We start from the raw sequence: 19,739 nt of genomic DNA, 5'->3' as shown, positions 1-19,739 counted from the left end.
AATTTAGAAAAAGCTGTGATGTCATGACCCTGTGTCTATGTGCAAACCCCACATGCAGTGCATGGTGGCCTCCTATGGTGGTCCCATGGAGGGACCAGCAACAGGTTTCTTCCGCTGAGCACAGGGTGAACTTATGCTGAATTAACTGACCCGTCTCAGTTTGGGGCTTCCTTAGAAGAAGGGGAAAAAAAACCAGTCTTTTTTTTTTTTTTTTTTGGTAACTTTATTAATTCCAGAGAGAATGTAGAAGGGTGAAAAGCCAAATAATTATTATAAAATACTTGAAAAAAGCAGCCTCGATCCCTGACAAGCTGGGAAGAAAGCCTTCATGTGGTCACCGGAACAAAGCAGAGACTCAGGCTTTTTATAACAACTGAGAAACATTCTTCCTGGTCATCATGTCTGAGAAAAAGGTGGTGTCCTCTGGGCAGATACCTAAGCAAGGTGCCACGAGGAGAGTGGGGGACCTGGGAGAGAAAGGCAGAACAGAGACAAAAACAGGGCAGAACAAGAGTGGGGGGAAGGGGAAGAAAAAAAGAAAAGAGACAAAGGCAGGGAGAGGAAAGGGACCAGGGAAAGAGAAAGACGTTAGTCATTTCAAAAAGTATTCAATAAGGGAAGCCAGTCAGCACCCTTTTCTGAAGCTTTCTGCAAAATAATGACACCCAAGTCGCTCTGAGATCAGAAGGGCAGGGGCATAAGGAGAAGAGGTCTGCTGTGGGTTGAATTTTGTCCCCCAAAAAGATAGGTTCAAGGTCTAACTCCCACTACCTGTGAATGTGACCTAATTTGGAAATAGAGTCTTGCAGGTATAATCAAGTTAAGGGTGGTCATACTGGATCAGGACGCAGCTTATAAGGAAAGGGGAAGTTTAGCTACAGACACACCTAGAGAGGAGAGTGCTATGTCAAGTGCAGGCAGAGAGGGGAGTGATGCTTCTACACGAGACCTGCCGCTGACGAAGGCCACAGAACACTAGAGCGGGGAAAAGTAAAGAGCGAGCCTCTCCTAGAGCCTTTGGAGACAATAGGGCCTTGCCAACACCTCAATTTCAAACTTCTAGCCTCTAGAACGGTGAGGAAACAAATCGTGGGTCTTTTAAGCCACTCAGTCTGTGGTAATTTGTTAGGGCGGCCCTAGGAAACGAATACAGGGTACCTATAAAAGTAAAGATTCCTGTTAGGGGCTGAATTGGGTCCGCTCAGAGTTCATTCGTCGAAGCCCGAACCCACCAGTATACCTCAGACTGCGCCTGTATTGGAGATAAGGTCTTTAATGAAGTGATTGAATTAAAATGAAGTGATTAGTGTGAGCCCTAATCCTCCTCATGAGAGGATATTTGGACACAGACAGAGGGAAGACCATGTGAAGACAGGAGGAGAAAATGACCATCTACAAACCCAGGAGAGGAGCCTCGGAAGAAAGGAACCCCATCACCACTTTGATCTTGGACTTCCTCAGAGTTGTGAGAAAATACATTTCTGTGGTTTGAGCACCCGGCCTGTGGTACTTGGCAATGGCAGCCGGAGCAAACTAACATGCATCAACCCCGGCATTCACCGGCCCTGCCGGATGGGCCGGGCTGCAGAAGCTTTTCCAGTGGCTTCTTGAGGCTGGCCTCCATGACTGCCGTAAGCTGGCTCAGGTTGGGGTGGAGGAGTCAGCGCTTTGTGCTGTGGGCTCTGCCTGACACCTGCCCAGCCCTCCCAGGAGCACAGAGTCCTCCCCTAGTGCCCAAGTAACCAGCCCCAGGCGCACCTCTCAATGCCTGCTTCCCCAAGCCACTCTTGAGCCAGCTTCCCTGTAGAACTTGGCCTGGGTCCTTTCTCCCACGACCTGGAGCTGCCCACACGTGCCTTTGGACACTTCCCCTCCCCCACCACCAGCATCCAACATGAAGTGAAGCCTGGAGCTGTGCATCACAGAGGACTAGATAACGATGGTGACGACGGGGGTTTCCATGCCTGAGTAACCAGTTTTTATGTTTCAGTTCTGTCCCTAACCTTTCATTTTCTGCCAGGTCTGGGAATTCATCTTTCAGAGCTGCCTGCTGTTGAGTGGACTCCTATTCCTGAGAAGAATGTCAGAGCAGAAAGATCCAGGCTCCTGTTGTTATTTTTGTTTTCTTTTGGACAGATGAGGAAGCCAAGGCCCAGAGAGGGGAAGGGACTTGCCCCAGGTCACACAGCTATTTTAGGGCGAATCAAATCCAGAACACCAGGCTCCTGCAGCCAGGCAAGCCCGCAGCATGCTCAACAAAGCACCCATGAATTCTCAGATAATACAATTAGGTCACTCTTTTTTCTGCCTAACAGTCGTATTAAGATTTGGGATGGGCTGCAGACGTTTTTTTCCCAATTTTAAAAGCACTTCAGCATCTTATTTATTACAGCAAAATCCAGTTCATGTCACTGTTACTAAAACTGCACTTTAACAAAGGGCTTTTATTACAAAAATGAATTCCTGTAATAACTGCTCAACCAGACACTTTGCAATTAAAAATGAAACTGTGAAGTAAAGAGAAATGCAATTCACAATAAACGAACTTGTTCCCTCTCCCCGCCCTCCGCCCGCCTGGGGTCTGCAATAGTGCATCTCGATTTCGAACCATTTCCTGGCATTAGGGTGTTGAGTAGTCCTGTTCTGTTCTCCAAATGATTAAACGATGTCATATTTTTAGCTTGAGACTGATTCCCTAACAGACAGTCACAGGTCCTTTCGGTCAATAACCGGCTCTAACAAGAGAATAGGAGCCGGCAACACCCACCCTCAACGGCCTGTCAAAGGCAACACACCCGATGCCTACGTGGCCGCTTGCGTGTATCTCTTTGCTTAATGTAATCCCGAATTTTGATCTCATTGCTGTTTAAGACGAAAGCTCGGAGTGTGAGAACCCCAGTGCAGTAGTCCGTTTGGGCCACCATAACAAAATACCGTAGACTGGGTGGCGTAAACAACAGATCTTTATTTTCTCACAGCTCTGAGGAGGCTGGAAGTCCAAGATGGGTACAGTTCTGGCGAGAACACTCTTCCAGGCTTGTAGACACCTTCAACTCTGTCTCACGTGGCACAGAGAGGAAGCAAGCTCTCCACTATGCCTTCTTACAAGGGCACTAATCCCATCGTGGGGCCCCACCCTCACGGCCTCATCTAAACCTAATTACATCCCAGAGGCCCCATCTCTGAATCCCATCACATTGGGGGTTAGATCTCCAACATATGAAGGGGGGGGCACAATTCAGTCCATAGCACCCACCTACTAAAATAGCTGACTGGTTATTTGTACAGTGCTCATGTGCAAATTTGCACTTGGAATCGTATTACTGGGAATAGTTGTTCCTCATGCATGTCTTCTATGCAAAAACTTTGTTTTCCTCCGAGCAATTCCCCCTTTGGTATGCTGGCAAGGACAATTGAAGAGGAATGGACCAAGTTAGAATCCCAGTAGTTAGAAGCAGACGGAAGGGTTAATGGCTCTTCACAGCTCTGGAACTGCTCGTTTTAGCTGTACAGGCTCTGAACTACTGGTAGTCGGAGACCCCAGGGATCTCTGATAATTTCCCCCTGATTACTGTTGTACTAATTCTTCACTCCTCCGACCCCTCTGTAGTTGATGGGTGAAATAGCTTTTAAAGCAGCAAACAAATTAGGCAAATGCTTTTGATCATAAGTGCAGATAATACACACCCCACAGACTCTCTTTTGTGGCATTTTTCTATACATATTGACACAGCTGATCTTTGCTTCTGCAGCATGTACATAAGTATTATCCAAGATGACTGGCATATGGCGCTGTTACGTGTCTTTTAAGAAAATCTCCAACCGAACCCAACATTTCCCATGTGGCACCTGATATGCAGTGGGCGAGGGGTATTTATAGAACAGTAATGATGATATTTGAAAACACTGTAATGTCTAAAGCCTCTATTTCTCTGCAAATTTCATCCAGAAGGCTGCATTTTGCAGACACAAGCTCCCGCCAGCCATTCACGGCGATTGCTGGAATGTTGAACATTGTTGAGATTCACAAAGTGGCTGTTTGGAGCGTTACTGCCTCTGAACCTTTCAGAAGGAAAGTCACCTTCTCACGTGGATGGAAATATTTGCAGGTAAGGGCTTGCCGACTGACTTGGCCTTCCAACGCTAATCTTTTGCCCTTCAGTAGAATTGAGTTTGGGAGGCATTTTCCCTTAAAAACCATAGTGGAGCCTCAGGCTTCGTATGGTAGTTCATGAAATTGTAGAATCAGAGAATCTCAGCATCAGCTAATCTGTGAGCTGGGAGTGAATCTAGTTACCATTTTAACCAAATCTTCCCCCCTTTTGTAAACCATTGAGGACATTGGTTTGGCGACATAGTTGGCTAACATAATTGTGTAACCTAGTGGATTCGGGCCTATTATATTTAATACATGTGTATTAAAAAGCCCACTGGGGTACTAACTTCCACTTTTAAATGTCTACTGTGTGCAGACGCTCTACCAGGCCCTAATTTGAACAGGATATGTTATTCAGTCTGGCCAGATCAGAGGCGTGGGCTTTGCATATTCACATTCCTGCCTGAGCTCCATCACAGGTCAGTCACTGACTGCCCACCTTGTGCCAGGCTGGGGGGCCCACAGGCCAATGGAGCGTGGCCCCTGCCTGGGAAGGACACTCCAGCTTCATGGGAGGTAGATGTACAAACAGACGGCAGCGGCCTGTGATCCAGGCTGGACAGAGGGTTGATCGGGGACAGTGATGTTAACCCCAGAGGCTGGGGATTGCCCCAGGAGGCGGTGATGCAAAGGATCTGGGTCTGGAAGGATGGCAAGGAATCGGTCAGCTGAGAGGGGGGCTGGGAGGGGAGGTGGGGCCGCCAGGCAGGGGGTTTGCATGAGGAGGCCCCAGGAAGTAGGAAGGGTAGAGTGGAAGGACCCTGGCTAGAGTGGTTGGCAGACATCAAATCACAGAGGGCCGTGAAAGTGTTGCCAAAGTCAGGGGTAGAGCCTACCCAGGGGGCCAGGGGAGCCCTGGGGGTCATGGATGGGGAGGGAATCTGACTTGGACAGCTAACCCATTCGGGTTCCATTCTGAGTGAGGGGGCCAGGCTGCCCATGGAGGCTAGGGTAGGAACCCAGGCCAGAGGTGACAGTTGCCATGGGAAGTGAGAGGAGGTACCTGTCGGGAAGAGCCTGAGGGAAGGGAGAGGGAAATCAAGGACGACTCCTGGGTACAAGGAGAAGGGGTGTGGGGGTTGGTGGTGCCAGCAGCTTAGAGAACATGGAGGCTGAGATTCCACTGAGAGAGACCTGGAGCCAGAGGATGGGGGAGGGGGCTCAGGAGAGGGGCAAGGGGCTGAGTTGCAGGTTGGCTGGGACAGGGAGGAGGACAGTTGGGAACAGCCCAGCAGTGCTGAGAACCCAGCAGCGCTCAGTAGCCTGGTAGGCACAGAGAAGGGCAACTGCAGGATTGTCCTTGGGGCGGGTTTGCCAGAAGGTGGGGGAAGGACTGGGGCAGAGGTATGTGGTAGTGTCTGGGCCTGGCAAGGAGAGGAGTGCACTCACAGGGCATAAACTTCACAGGATCTGAAGAAAGCCATGGGAAAAGGTCACGTGAGTCTTCAGACAGCAGTGCCAGGACGACCCGTGTTCGGCCTTCTAGGAGGCTCCCCCAGTCAATAGTGGCCAGACCCCAAAACAGCTGCTTTAAGCGCAGCATTTGCTGCCCACCTTCCTTCCTGCACAAGGCAGGCTGCATTGCCAGGGCACCAGAAGCAGCACATCTGAACAGTGTTTCCCTGGCAACCACACTTCAGGACATGCATGCCCAGGGCAGCATGGGGAATAGAAGGAGCACTGGACGGGGAGTCCCGGGATATCACCCACAGCTCTGCCACAGTCCTCAGTTACCCCATCTGGGATCCAGATGGTCCCTGTGGTCCCTTCTGGCTCTTTGAAGTCATTAATGCCAACTAAGAAAGAACGCCCGCAAAAGGAGAGGAAAGTGCTTTGAAGAGAAGCACTTATAGGCATGCCTGGGTGGCTCAGTCGGCTAAACATCTGACTCTTGGTTTTGGCTCAGGTCGTGATCTCATGGTTTGTGAAATTGAGCCCCGTGTTGGGTTCTGCACTGACAGCGTGGAGCTTGCCTGGGTTTTTTCTCTCTCTCTCTTCTCTCTCTCTGTTTGTTTGTTTGTTTATTTAGAGAGAAGCACTTATAGGGTAGTTTGCAAGCCCTCTCACAGACCAGACCAAGCTAAGGAAACCCAGGAGGAATTTAGGCCCTCATCCCAGGGCCTAGGTCGGGGGTCTAAATACCGCTAGAAAGCTCAGTGAAAGGAGATGTCTCCTGCCCTTGGGAGTCCCTCCTGGCTCATCGCCAGGCGGGATGTTTCTGACTCAGTGCAATCTCTTAAATGGCACATGGGTGGCCGTCGTAAAGATCTTGACCATAAACAAGTCCAGTAAACAGGACACCTTGAGCGTGTCAGGTTCCATGCCCCGTGCTGTGCGTGTGCACTTGTGAGCCTCACGACAACCCTTGCAGGTGGGTATTATTATCCCTACTGTGCGGCTCAGATCGGTTAGGGACCTTGCCCTGGTGGCTGTGTTAGAATCTGCCTCCAGCTCCGTCCGTCCCACGAGGAGGCCCAGGGACCTCAGGAGAGTCTCATCGGCCTGTCCAGGCAGAAAACGGATCGCTGCTCCTGGGCCACTGAGGTTTCAGGGGATGCGCTGCGAGCCACAATTCACCTTGACGGGCCGGGTGGCTACCCTCCGGGAGCTTAACAGTGTGAGCAGCAACCTTAGAGCAATTTTTAGGGAAATTGCTTTCATGGGGTTGAGACCCTTGGGAGAGGCAAGCCCAAGCGAGCAGCAGCAAGGTCTGCCTTTGCAGCTGCTGACAGACCAGCACCCCCCACCCCCGCCAAACATGGCCTGGCAGCCACCCCACCAGTGGAGGCATCTCAGCTGTCCGACCACGCACACATCTGCCCAGCAGCTCTGCTGCTGACAACGGCGTGTGACAGATCTATGCCCGAGGGAGTGTGAGCCCGACGCGTCTAGGAGGAGAGGCAGCGTTTAGCTGCGGGGGCTCCTCCTTTCCTCCCGCCGGGCCCCCCAGCACCGGATGCGTGGACCTCCATCTGTGCTGGCATCGCTCATCTCTAACGCAGCCTGGCAGGTGCTCTGGCTGAGGGGAAGTAGGATAAGAGTCTGGATGTGACGTTGATTCATTTTTGTGGCGGGAGATTGATGAGATGTTTGAGGGTGACTGGATGCACTCTGGTTTGCCGCCTTCAGGAAAGGATCAAGCTGGTGGAAACAAATTCAATCATTCTGATTTAGGAAAAGGCGTCTTGAGGCCTTTCCCTTCCTTTTTGTATCACTCCTGGAGTCTCTCTCTCTCTCTTTTTTAAAAGATTTTATTTTTGGGGCGCCTGGGTGGCTCAGTCGGTGAAGCGTCCGACTTCAGCTCAGGTCACGATCTCACGGACCAGTGAGTTTGAGCCCCGCGTCGGGCTCTGGGCTAATGGCTCAGAGCCTGGAGCCTGCTTCCGGCTCTGTGTCTCCCTCTCTCTCTGCCCCTCCCCCGTTCATGCTCTGTCTCTCTCGGTCTCAAAAATAAATAAATGTTAAAAAATAAAAATAAAAAAAAAGATTTTATTTTTAAGTAACCTTACACCCAACATGGGGCTCGAACCCACAACCCTGAGCTCAAGAGTTGCACACCCTACCGACCGAGCCAGCCAGGCGCCCCGCTCCTGGAGTCTTAAATCCTCAGTTACTTTTTTATTCAAAACACATTTATTTTTAAAGTATTGGCCCATTGTTATTTTAGAAACTTTACCCAGAGTTCAGTTTAAGGAGTTTGTCGGGTATCTTTTAACGACAACTTGGGACTGCAAAAGACATAGTGCACTGCATATATTTTGTTTTTAGAAGGATGGATTTAATGTTCAGTCTTTATCTATCATGCCTACTACAATTATGGATAATTATCATGTCTTGCTGAGAAATCACAGTGGGATAGGGGGCTATGCAGAAGAAGACAAACTCACACACACGTTCCTGCCTGATAGATTCTAAATCACCGTGTTTAGATTTCAGTAATGGCGTGGAATACGAGGAATTCTCTCATGCTGTGTGTGTGTGGGGGGGGGGACAAAAATTATTTCTTAGGAAAAAAAAGCCCTTTCCAAGAGTGCAAGTGGAGGTAATCAGTAATCTACAAGGAGGTAAGAAATAGGGAAATAAATAAAGGACTAAAAAATTAGGATACTTTAAGACTGAAGATGAGGCTTTGTTTGTAACATGCTCACACACACAAAAAAGTCAATCTTTCAGTAAAGGCTGTCATTGCCAGAGTGACAGGCCTCTGGTTCTTTCCTTGATGCAGCTGATATTGATTAGGGGACCACCATGTACCAGATTCCAAACATATCGATTTAAAAAAAGTAATAGAAATCCCTGAATGTCAAATTGTGTTGCTATCCATGCTATAATCACTGATTGATAAGACAGTTTTTAAAAAACATAGAAATATTAGATTTATGAATGTTAATGTGCTCTTTGCTGTTCATGATTCAGATCCTGGAACAGACCCTCATAAGGACAGTTTTTAAAACATAGAGGAGAGGGGCGCCTGGGTGGCGCAGTCGGTTAAGCATCCGACTTCAGCCAGGTCACGATCTCGCGGTCCGTGAGTTCGAGCCCCGCGTCAGGCTCTGGGCTGATGGCTCGGAGCCTGGAGCCTGTTTCCGATTCTGTGTCTCCCTCTCTCTCTGCCCCTCCGCCATTCATGCTCTGTCTCTCTCTGTCCCAAAAATAAATTAAAAACGTTGAAAAAAAAATTAAAAAAAAAAAACAAAACATAGAGGAGGAATTTCTCACATAGAATTAATCATGGCATTTTGTATCCTGTATTTCGGATTTGGGCCACGTACACTTCTGAGCCAGGAGGGGCACTGCACAGACAGCCGCGGGTGAGAGGGTGGGGGCAAGAGCCTGGATGGACAATGGACACGGGGTGGGTGAGGGAGTCGGTGGGCCTGGAAGTAAAGCAAAATGGGGCAGAAAGAAGGAGAGGAGGTTAGAGGCAGGAACCGGGGGAGGCTAGCTAATAATATGTGAAAGACTCATTTTTGGCAAGGTTTACATGTAGCTTCCAGGACCTCTACAGACAATAACTGACATCTGTCTAAACCCCCCGGTGAGACTTGACTCACAGTTCTGTCACTTCTTAGCTGTTTGACCTTGAACGTGTTATTCAGTTTCTTGTGCCTCAGTTTCTCATCTGTGAAATGAAGCCCTATCTTCATTGTGAAGACTGAATGAGTTCATCCCTTTAAAATACGTGGCACAGTGTGCAGTAAATGTTAGCTATCGTTATTGAGGGCAGTGAAATGGACATTTTTCATCTTTTGACAGCCCAATATCCAAATCCCCTCTTGTGTGGGTCCCGGTGGGAGGCAGGGCTTAACTCTGCAAGAAAGGAGGCAAGAAGGTGGGCCTGGGGGGCAGCTAAACACACGCCCCCTCCTGGGGTTCTAATCCTGAGGGTTTAATCCAGAGGTTCGGGACCACACTTGGAGATGATTTGCAGAGCTGGGAGCTATGAGGAAGCAATGGCTGGGTCGCTGTGCTGGGGCAGCCGGACTCTCCCTGTGGTAACTTGGCATAACCCCGGCTGCCTAACCTCCTTGACTCCTGCCCCTGCTCTTGCAATAAATTCCTCTTCTGCTGAGTTAGCCAGAGGTCGTCCTATAGGTTTGCAACCAAGAACTCCTAGAGGAGCCACGCTCCACGGAGTTGTCAAATACCACTCCCTTGGACTAGGGAGAGAAGACAGCTCTAAAAATCCACCACAGAATCCAGAATGACCTCAGAGTTGACCAGCAAGATCCCAGGGCAGATACCCTCATAGGGAGAACTTGGTAGACTGCCCGGAAGGGCCAGAAGCATCATGACAGAACCCCCAGGAGGGCCAAGACCGGGAGAAACCACACACCATTCCTGGGAACTTGGAAAGATGGCAGGGGCTGAGAGGCCGGGGATAGGGGAGATGAGCAAACATTTACCCAGGACCTAAACCACGGTTTTCGGAGTCTCTAATCCTTTATTACTGCTTTTCTGCCAACTGCTTCCTTGCAGGGAGCATGAGACTTTTCCTGCAAGTGGGGCAGGGATGTGTTTATCAGCTACTTGCAAATTACATGGTAAACACAGCTCCCCCTGGTTGAGGCAGTTGCTGAGTCTCTTTGTTAGATTAATAAGATTACAACAATCTGGGCAGACTTTCAAGTGTTTATTTTCAAAACCTTAACTTCAGAGGGTGGTGGTAACATAGTACCAGACCTGACTGGATTCTGTGTATTTGGATAGAGGGTGTCTCTATTCTAAGTGGTTATTTTTCCACATATGGAGGGGGGAAAAAAAAGGTCATTAACCCTCAACTGCTACCAATTCATAATCAGTACCCTTTAGCCCATTTTGTGATCAACAAGTTAGTGTTTATTTTAACACCTACATGGTGGCAGACTTCAAAGGGCTTTAAAAGGGATAACCGTTACAGGGAATCATTTCCTGCAACTTTTAAAGCATTTTGGCAGACTTTCCTTCAGTTTGTAACTGTGTGCATTTCAGCAAAATTTACTCAGAGTGAAATTCTGTAACACAAACCCTATTTTCCTATTGACTTGCCTTACTACATTGTGGACGTCGCAGCTCCTTGGCAAAAAACATACCACCCCCACCACTCAGTGCCAGGAAGGAGGGCTGGAGGCTCGGGGCACAGCTAGGGTGGTGGCTGGGGTGGGGGTCTTTCCTGCACTTTAGAACTTCCCATCGTGGTCCACCCTCCGGACTCACTGCTCAGCACCATGCCCCACAGGCCCCGAGAACCATGGGGAAATCAGAGGGTCTGAAGCCATTTCTGATCTTTGTGTTCAAGGAGCTTTCAGGTGGGCGGGGGGCCGTGGAGCCTTCTGTACTGCCCCAGCATGCAAGCACTGAGAACCTTCAACCCAGGCCAGGGCTGCCTGTCCAACCTCTCCGTCCCCGCTGCAATTTCCCCAGGATCACCTCACTCCACTCTCTTCTTTAAAGCACAGCCCCAGGCCGGGCTCCTTGGCCCTCACTGCAGTTCCCGACACCCTAAGCAGTCTGACAACTGCCCCCTCCCCCCACCCCACCCCAGGGCAGGTTGACTCAGTTCCCTCCACCTGCCATGCCCTTCCCCACCTCACCACATCCTTCTGGACCCAAGAACAGGGGCAGCAGTTCTGAAATTCATCCCTAAGCTCTGGGCCTTCCCATATTCTGCAGCACCCAATGTGGTCACAGAGTTCCCCACCTGGTTTTTGACTTGACTGGCTCCCTGTCTGATTCTTCCTTGAGGCTCTTTGGGAGCATTTCAAATTCATGTTGCTATCCCCCATGTTGAGCTTAGGATGTACCAAATATTGGGAACTTAATAAATGTTAAATAAGTGGATGAATGCATGAAAAAAAATGATGAGTGTGTTACTAGAGATACCAATAATAATGAGCTTTATCTAAAGGGATTTTCAGTTTATGGGAGGATCCTATTCATCAGTTTATAAGCCTCATAGCAAGTTAGAAAGGTGGTTACTATTGCCTGAATTTCACAAAGAGGTTAAATTATTATAACAAATAATAGCTCTAATGTCTGAGGATACTTAATAAACATGCTGTGTGGATAATCTGAGAACAGCTGGGCCAGGTAGGCAGTCATCTTTTACAGTTGGGGAAACTGAGTCTCAGAAACGTGTGTAAAGCCAGAGGCAAGACTGAAGCCCACTCTGGGGACTCTAAAACCTTTGTTTAGTCCCTGACACAATGCTGGCAGACAGAGGACGGAGCCAACCCCACAGATAAAGGGTGCTCGAGCTAAATCTTAAAGGACTAAAGTGAAAATCAGTAAGGGATGGACAGCCTGGTCAGGGGGACTGACGTGGGCAGAGGAGGGAGCAGGAAGCAGGTGGGCCACACTTGGGACCTGGACCTGAGAAACAGGGTGAGGGGTAGGTAGTGGAGCCGGAAGCAATCAATGCCAGTGGCGTGGAGGGGGTGGGGGCGGCTGATAGCAAGCCTCAAATACTCTGGGTAAGGTGCTCAGAATTTATCCCACAGCAGTGTCAGTGTGTGTGTGTGTGTGTGTGTGTGTGTGTGAAGGCGGCTTTTGAAATATTCTCATGTTATTAGGGGAAGAGACCAAGGGCAACAAGATCAGTTACAAGCCACAGCAATAATTTGGACAAACTATAAGCTGACCTGACATGGGTAATAGAAATAAAAAAGGGGAAACAAATACATGAGATCTTGAGAGTATTTCCCATACCTCTCCCCTTCTCTGTTCTTAGGCCAGAGAAATTTCCCCAGTGAAAGCTTCCCCACCCTTTCCTGGTTCAGGGCCCGGTGCCTGTGTGCTTCCTGTTCCTTCTGCCTCAAGTGCTCTCCCTCTCAACACACCCCTACCCACCTGGAGAATACCTATTCATTCTTAAAAACATTTCATAGAGGCAACTCCTCCAAAATCTTTCCTCGCTGCAGGCGTGATGGAGTGACTGATCCCACCTTTGTACGGCCTCTGTACATCGCACATGCTTCTGCGGGGACATCGGTGCCGGTTTGTTTCTGCATCTGCGTCCTCTAGTAGACCGCGAACTCCTCAGCGGTTGTGACCAGTTTGGTGTTTGTGTTCCTGCGCCTGCGGTAATGCCTGATGCGCACTGAGCACGATGTTGAATGAACGCGATGTTGAATGAATGGACGGAAGCGCGTGGAAGTGAGTAAATGAATGGGCGAAGGTATTGTTCTCCTCCCTCATTCCCAGTCATTCCCGATGTCCGACAGAAGTAAGCTAACTCATCATCTCTCCGATGAGGTACTTTGTTTTGAGAAATGCTTCCAATCTAAGTTTTGTTTTTGTAAAATCAATGAGTGTCTCATTTGGCCAGTTTGAAACATCCAAAGCTAGCCAAAAAAAAAAAAAAAAAAAAAAAAAAAGCTTGGGTGAAAGAGACAGGAAAGAAGAGAGAAGGGGAACATGGTGGGGGCCATCCACTTATGACAGGTGCTGTTTTTCCTGAGCGTGATTGAGAAGCACCGAACACCCAGGCCTGGGTCCTTTGTTACAAGTGACCTCCGACAAAATTTCTCCTCACAAGAGGAGCCAATAGGAAAAAACTTTGAAAGTAGTAAGGAACACCGTGAAAAAGACGTATTATTTTCTGCCTGGATGGTTAAATATTGCCTTGTGAATTAAGAGCTAGCTTCCCGTGTTCCCACCCTTAGAAAGGGGGTGATTTTAATATTAAATGTATTCCTTTCACTTGCTAAGACATACATTAATTATGACGAAAACGTTTCCAAAATATAAACTTAAATCTGTTAATAAGCACAAATCTTCCCAGAGAAGTAGGAAGCAGGGGAGACCAGCAGCCTAACCTGGGATGAGAAGCCATCTGTGACTTTAGAACAAGCCCTTTTACTAGCTGTTGGTGGCACTCTGTTGTGAAATGCTAAATTAAATACCACTAAACATTATTACGGTTTCAAAAAGTAGTTACAGGCTTCAATAAGCGCACTTTTATCACAAGAACACACAACCTAAAGCCAAAATAGTTCAGTTTAATGTGCCAAAAATATGCTCCCCCCATACATTGTTAGAAAGAGCAGTAGCAAAAGAAATCTAAAATTTGCTGCTAATTCATCTGACGGCAGCCAACATCTCCTATCTTCCTTGGCAAGAGGGCCATTTTTCTATGCTGTATTTTGCACACAGAAATCTGCATAGAGTGATTTGCATACCAAAAACACATTTGTAAAGGAAACTGTTTGCATAGAAGCCAGGGAGAGATGGGGTTGCCACTGTTGGCTTTTATACACACAACACCCCCAGGCTACTTGCTTTTCGGTTTCCTCTACGCTGCATTTCCCACAAAGGGTTATGTACTTTATGATGCATTAAAAATTAAAGCAAGTATATCTTGTACGTATCCACGAACAACCCTAAGAACAATAACAACACAGGCTAAATTTTTCTGTGCCAACAGACTTCCATGTTTACAAAGGAGCTGGTAGTAATAATATAATAATAATACAGGGAGCTTTTATTTTATACCACTTGTTTTATATAAATTACTGCTAATTCTCCCAGTCTTCAAGGTCGGTGCTAGGGTTCCCCATTTTACCTATGAGAAAGCTGAGGCTTGGGGAGCTGGAGGTAAGTTAATTCGCCAAAGCTGCACAAGCCAGCACTGGTGAAGCCAGGTTGGGAAGCCTGATCTCACCTCTCAGCCCTTTCCTGCCACCCCCTCCCCCTCACTGCCTCTCTCTCTCTCTCTCTCTCTCTCCACCCCCCCCCCCCCCCCCGCAGTTTTGCTGCATACCATTGTTTCATTTCCAAGGGCCGAGCCTACCAGTCTGGGGGTGGTAGGGAGTCCTGCTGGGAGAAGTGCACCCCTTGGGTTTCCTGGCATTTTTTTTCTGACCAGAGTTTGGAAGCAGGACAGCCAGTCTCAAGGCTCAGTGAAGGTGCCCAATACACTAGTTCAGTGACAGACACGGGGTGAATAGGCAATGGCCTGTGATTCAGAGGGTGCCGGGGCGGAGGGGGGGAGACGGCTTGGTTGCCACACAAAGAAGGTACATGGTAGTTGAGATGCAATGGGAGCCTCCCGCTCAGTGCCCGTGCGCTGTCGCCGATTCAGTGCCAGCCCAGCTGTATTCTTGGAAACACAGAATGGTTTTGTGTGTGCTTAATTATAATGCTACTTACAGAGAATTTATCAGCAGCAAATCAGATGCTTGATGCATTTCTTAAGGAAAAAAGGGGTAGTGGCACTTTGAAACGTGTTCGTCTGATGAAGCCTTTGGATTCTTCCGGTATACAGCATTTGACAGAACTCGGCCGTTTCTGGAAAGTCAATAGGGGGAAAAGTGCAGAATGAAAAGACCGAGGATGGTTATAAACATCTCGTTTGCTTTCTTTTAGGAAGCTTCTTTGTGTGTTGTTGCTCACCTAGTTTCCCTTTCTCGGGACATGACAGCAAAATTTGTATCTAATCATATCTCCTTATCCAGGATTGCCGCTGTCCAAAGATTCCCGGCTTCGAGACTTCACTGTGATGCGGTCACTGTTAGGAGGCAGTTTTTCTGACACTTTCAGTAATCAATCTTTTTTGATATCATCTATAGTACCTCTGCCTCATAGCAAGTTCCAGGCTAAAGCAGGTAAGGGGACAACAAACTGCCGTGGAGGCAGACAGACCTGGCTTGAGTCCTGGTTTTGTCACTATGGGTTTACCTCAATCTCTCGGAGCCTCCATTTCCTCATCTGTAAAATAGGGGAGAACGTAAGGGCAGAGCCTGGTTGCCTGCCAACTATTTCACTCCTCTTCCTTGCTGACGGCGACGACGACGACAAATCCTGATTTTGTTTAGCTCCCGATATGCCCAATCCCAGCAGATGCGCTGCAACGACCCAAGGTGTCCATTCCTGCCACCAATGGTTGGTTTGTAGGGTCCGGAGGAGAGCAAGTGACCTAATTCTGACCGATGAGGCCAAACGGGACATCTGGCAGAAGCTTCCCAGAAAAGATTTTCCTCTCTGATAAGTGACACATGTGAAGAGAAAGCCCATCTGCCTTTGGCCCTCTTGCTTCCTGAGTCAGATGCTGTTGTGGAGACATGATGTTTGGGGTAAGAGCAGCCATCTCTTCAAAACAAACGGGACCATCACTGACGCATTAAAGGTGGCAGAGCTGAAGGACCCGAAGAGTGTAGGTCCTTGGAGCAGCACTGATCTATTGCACCAAACTTGGTCTACCTATCTCCAGATTTCTTGTCAACAATAAATGTCTTTTATTGTTTAACCTGTTGTGTAGGGTTTTGTGTTTATTGTACCCCCCCCCCAAATCCTAACTTACACAAATATCAACCTCACAGGATGGTTGTAAATACGGGATACGTTGGATGTACACTAGTTAGCGCAATTGCTGTAAATGTTAGTAAGGGCATTAATGAGACACAGGTAAGGATCCAAGAGAACAAAAGTTTCCAAACACAACAGATGAATCAAACGAACGGTACGGATTTAGCACAACAAAAAAAGCTTTATATTTTTGGTAAGGGCTGGAGGAGACATTGAGGTACAAGACAATGACTACAGCGACAAATCCTTACATCTGGGAGTAAGATGTAACTACAGCCAGAATGTGAACGTTAATGGAGATGAAAGGACTGTGGTTCTTTGCCAGGTTTCCATCCACCCTCTTACAAATGGACAATCACCCTGTCAGCAGCTCTGATTCATGTCTGAAGACTAACAATTATGTGTATGTGAATTACCAGCCTTGCAAAGGGGCAGAGTTCTTTCAACCCACAGGATCTCTTTCCAGAATACCAAATTTTACTAGTATTTTCTAAACACACATTTTTCCCCTTTGTGGCAGGAAAGATAGATACAGTGACATATATTAAAAATATAATAATTTAGGAATATTTCCTTAGATATAGTCTACCATTTTGGAGCCCTGGGATAACTCACAGGACTACATATAGTTTACCGATGAAATCACCAGTTTTTGAAACAACCTACTAGAACACAAAGTAGGCATATAGTAAGATAACATGTGAAAGTACCTGGCATAATAGAGGTAATATCATATAGTAGATATGTAATAAGTAATAAGTAACCTTCAAGTAAACCCCGTTTCTTCCTTCACTGTGCTTTAGCAAAGGAGCAAATGACAGGGTCTCAAAGTAACACAGAGGATTAAACACACACATACTCACAGCCATATCCACTTATGTATAGGGTCCGTGTACATCCATCCCAAAGCCCTACACCTTCTACAACTAGACAATAAGCATTGCTTTTCATAACTGATAGTCATGAGGCTTTACAAATCCCTGAATTATTAATCATATTTAATATATTATGAAAGAGAATCAGACATGTAGACAAAAATTCATCAAGAATTGGAGATAGAAAAGAATTTCTGGTTACCTTGCAGTTCATTAAATAGAACCACCAATTCTTGAACATGTTGGTTAATGGAGATTCTTTTGTATATTATACGCACATCTGCTTTTCTCAAAATCCATCTGTTCCTCTTTCTTTCTTACAATAAAGGGCAAAATTGTTGGTGGCTTAACAATTCTCCAAAATTAATGATCTCTGCATCACTAAGAGACGAAGATATCATTCATTCCTTAGAGGCAATTTCCAGCCTTTACAACGTGGTGCAGTTTGTCCCTACTCGTTTGTATGGAATTTAACAGGACAATGACACAGCTAGCAGTTTACTAATACGCTGTGGTCTTTTTTTTTTTTTCCACACAAGGTTTCTTATTGTTTAAATTGAGGTGTAATTGACACATAACATATTAGTTTCAGGTGTACAACATAACGATTTGATGATTTGATGTTTGCATACACTGCGAAATAATCACCACAATAGGTCTAGTAACCATCCTTGCAGCTGGAGTCTGAACTCCATTGAGAAAGACAGAAAGGCTGTATTTCTAGGAAGAAAAAGATGTTTGAGGTGTATTTTATAGTCTCAAGATATTTTTTCATAGCTTTATTGATATCATTCACATACCATGAAATTCACCTTTTTAAAGTGTATCATCCAGTGGTTTGTAGTATAAAAATTGTGCAACCATCACCACTAATTCCACAATACTTTCATAACACCAAAAAGAAACCTTGTACCCATTAGGAGCCACTCCCCATTCCTCCCTCCCATCCCTGCACCTCCACCCCAGCCCCTGGCAACCGCTAATCTACTTTCTATGAGTTTGCCTGTTCTGGACATTTCATATAGATTAATGCATACCATTTTTGGCTCTGTCTGGCTTCTTTCACTTAGTATAATGATTTCAAGTTTCATCCATGTTGTAGCATGTATTTTATTCGTGTGTTTCTTTTATGTGAAATAGTATTTTATTCCTTTGTATGGTGAAAACATTCCATCGTATGGATATACAACATTTTTAATCCATTCATCAGTTGATGGGCATTTGGGTTGTTTCCACTTTGGAGCTAATATGAATAAAGCATCTCATGATATCTTTATCGAGGTGAAATTAATTTAACACACAATTAACCATCTTAAAGTGTACAATTAAATGCCATTTAGTGTACTTACAAGGTTGTTCACCCACCACCTCTCCATGCTTTTAAAACCTGAGAAAGATACTCCATATCCATTAAATAATCACTTCCCATTCCCTTCACCCCAACCCCTGGTAACCACTAATCTGTGTACTATCTCCATGGATTTGTCTATTTTGATGTATTGTAAAAAACGAACCATGCAATATGTGACCTTTTGTGTCTGACTTTTTTCACTTTGCATGAGGTCTTTGAGGTGCATCCAACTTGTAGCTCCTGTCAGTCCTTTGTTCCTTTTTATGGTTGAATAATATCCCTTTGTATGTACATACCCCAATTTATCCATCCATTTATCCACTGATGGACTTTTGGGTTATTTCCACCTTTTGGCTTCTCGTGATACTTTAGTGTCCCCACTGTCATCATAGTCCAGGTCACCATAAAGTCTCTCTCACCTGGATTATAGCAACATTTTAACTGATCTCTTCTCCCTCCACTCCATTTCTTTCCACACAGCAACCTGAAGGTCATTCCATGCTTATAGTCCTTCATGGGTTTTCCAATGGCTGTAAGAACACTCTAAGAAGCCCAAATTTTTTAACGGGGACTACAAAGCTTGGAGTGGCCCTCTTCCTTTTTACCTTTCCTACTTCATTTTATACCAGCCCCTCTACAACTGAAAGGCTCCAGCCAAAATGAACTTCTCTCACTTCCTCAAAACCATCAGGCTTTCTCTTTCTTCAGGGCAGGTGCACATGCTGTGTATCTTCTTTTTGCCAGTCTAACTCCTGCTTATCCTCTAGGTCTCATTTTTGATATCACTTAGATGTCCAATCTTACAAACACCCTCTACTTCTCTGCAGCACACTATGACTGTAAATTGCTTTTCCTACTAGACTGTAAGCTCCTTAAGGGCAGGGACCATGCATCATGCTCATCACGAAAACCCCTCTGCCTAGCACAACACTTGGTATATGATACATGTTGATCAATAGTGTTACAAACTGCGCATGGGCAGAATCACCAAATTGCCTCAAAAATTTTGGATACTCTATCACTGAATGTCTCAAAATACGTTAACTAAAATGGGCACACATACCCACAAATCTTAGTTATAATTGCATTGTTGAAATTCTTCCTACCATTCACAAAAGCAAGACAAAGCCTTCTAAATAATATTAAAATTTAATTCCCTTTCAAATAGTTCTTTGCTTATGATTAAAAAAAAAAAATTGATCTTGGAGCGGCTGGGCAGCTCAGTCGGTTGAGCGTCTGACTTTGGCTCAGGTCATGATCTCATACCTTGTGAGTTCGAGCCCTGCATCGGGCTCAGTGCTCACAGCTCAGAACCTTGAGCCTGCTTTGGATTCTGTGTCTCCCTCTCTCTCTGCCCCTTCCCCGCTCATGCTGTCTCTCAAAAAATAAAACATTAAAAGATTAAAAAAATATATTGATCTTTAAGATCACACAGAACAAACATACTATAATTGAATGGCTGCCTATCAAAATGTGATCTGACTTCAGTGATCATTCTTGCCTTTGAAAGGCTCAAAAGAAATACTTTCTAAAGACACATTTACACAGCAAGGACAAATACTCGAAACATTAA

At 46.4% G+C, this 19,739-nt stretch overlaps 1 long non-coding RNA gene across 1 annotated transcript in view; it reads right to left on the bottom strand.

Moving 5' to 3' along the window:
* Positions 1–223: 223 nt before the first annotated feature.
* The window catches only part of LOC132671567 (uncharacterized), a 24,353-nt gene continuing 4,837 nt past the window's right edge, over positions 224–19,739 (bottom strand). Inside the window, exons 2-3 of the long non-coding RNA XR_009607154.2 lie at positions 14,786–14,923; positions 224–467 (exon numbers count right to left, since the gene is read on the bottom strand). This is a non-coding gene — a long non-coding RNA (uncharacterized LOC132671567). The remainder of the gene's footprint in view (positions 468–14,785; positions 14,924–19,739) is intronic.

Source organism: Panthera onca, chromosome C1, assembly GCF_046562875.1.
Source record: "Panthera onca isolate mPanOnc1 chromosome C1, mPanOnc1 haplotype 2, whole genome shotgun sequence".
Classification (NCBI taxonomy): domain Eukaryota; kingdom Metazoa; phylum Chordata; class Mammalia; order Carnivora; family Felidae; genus Panthera; species Panthera onca.
The sequence above is the reverse complement of the archived record's forward strand: the minus strand, read 5'-3'. Positions and strand labels throughout refer to the sequence as shown.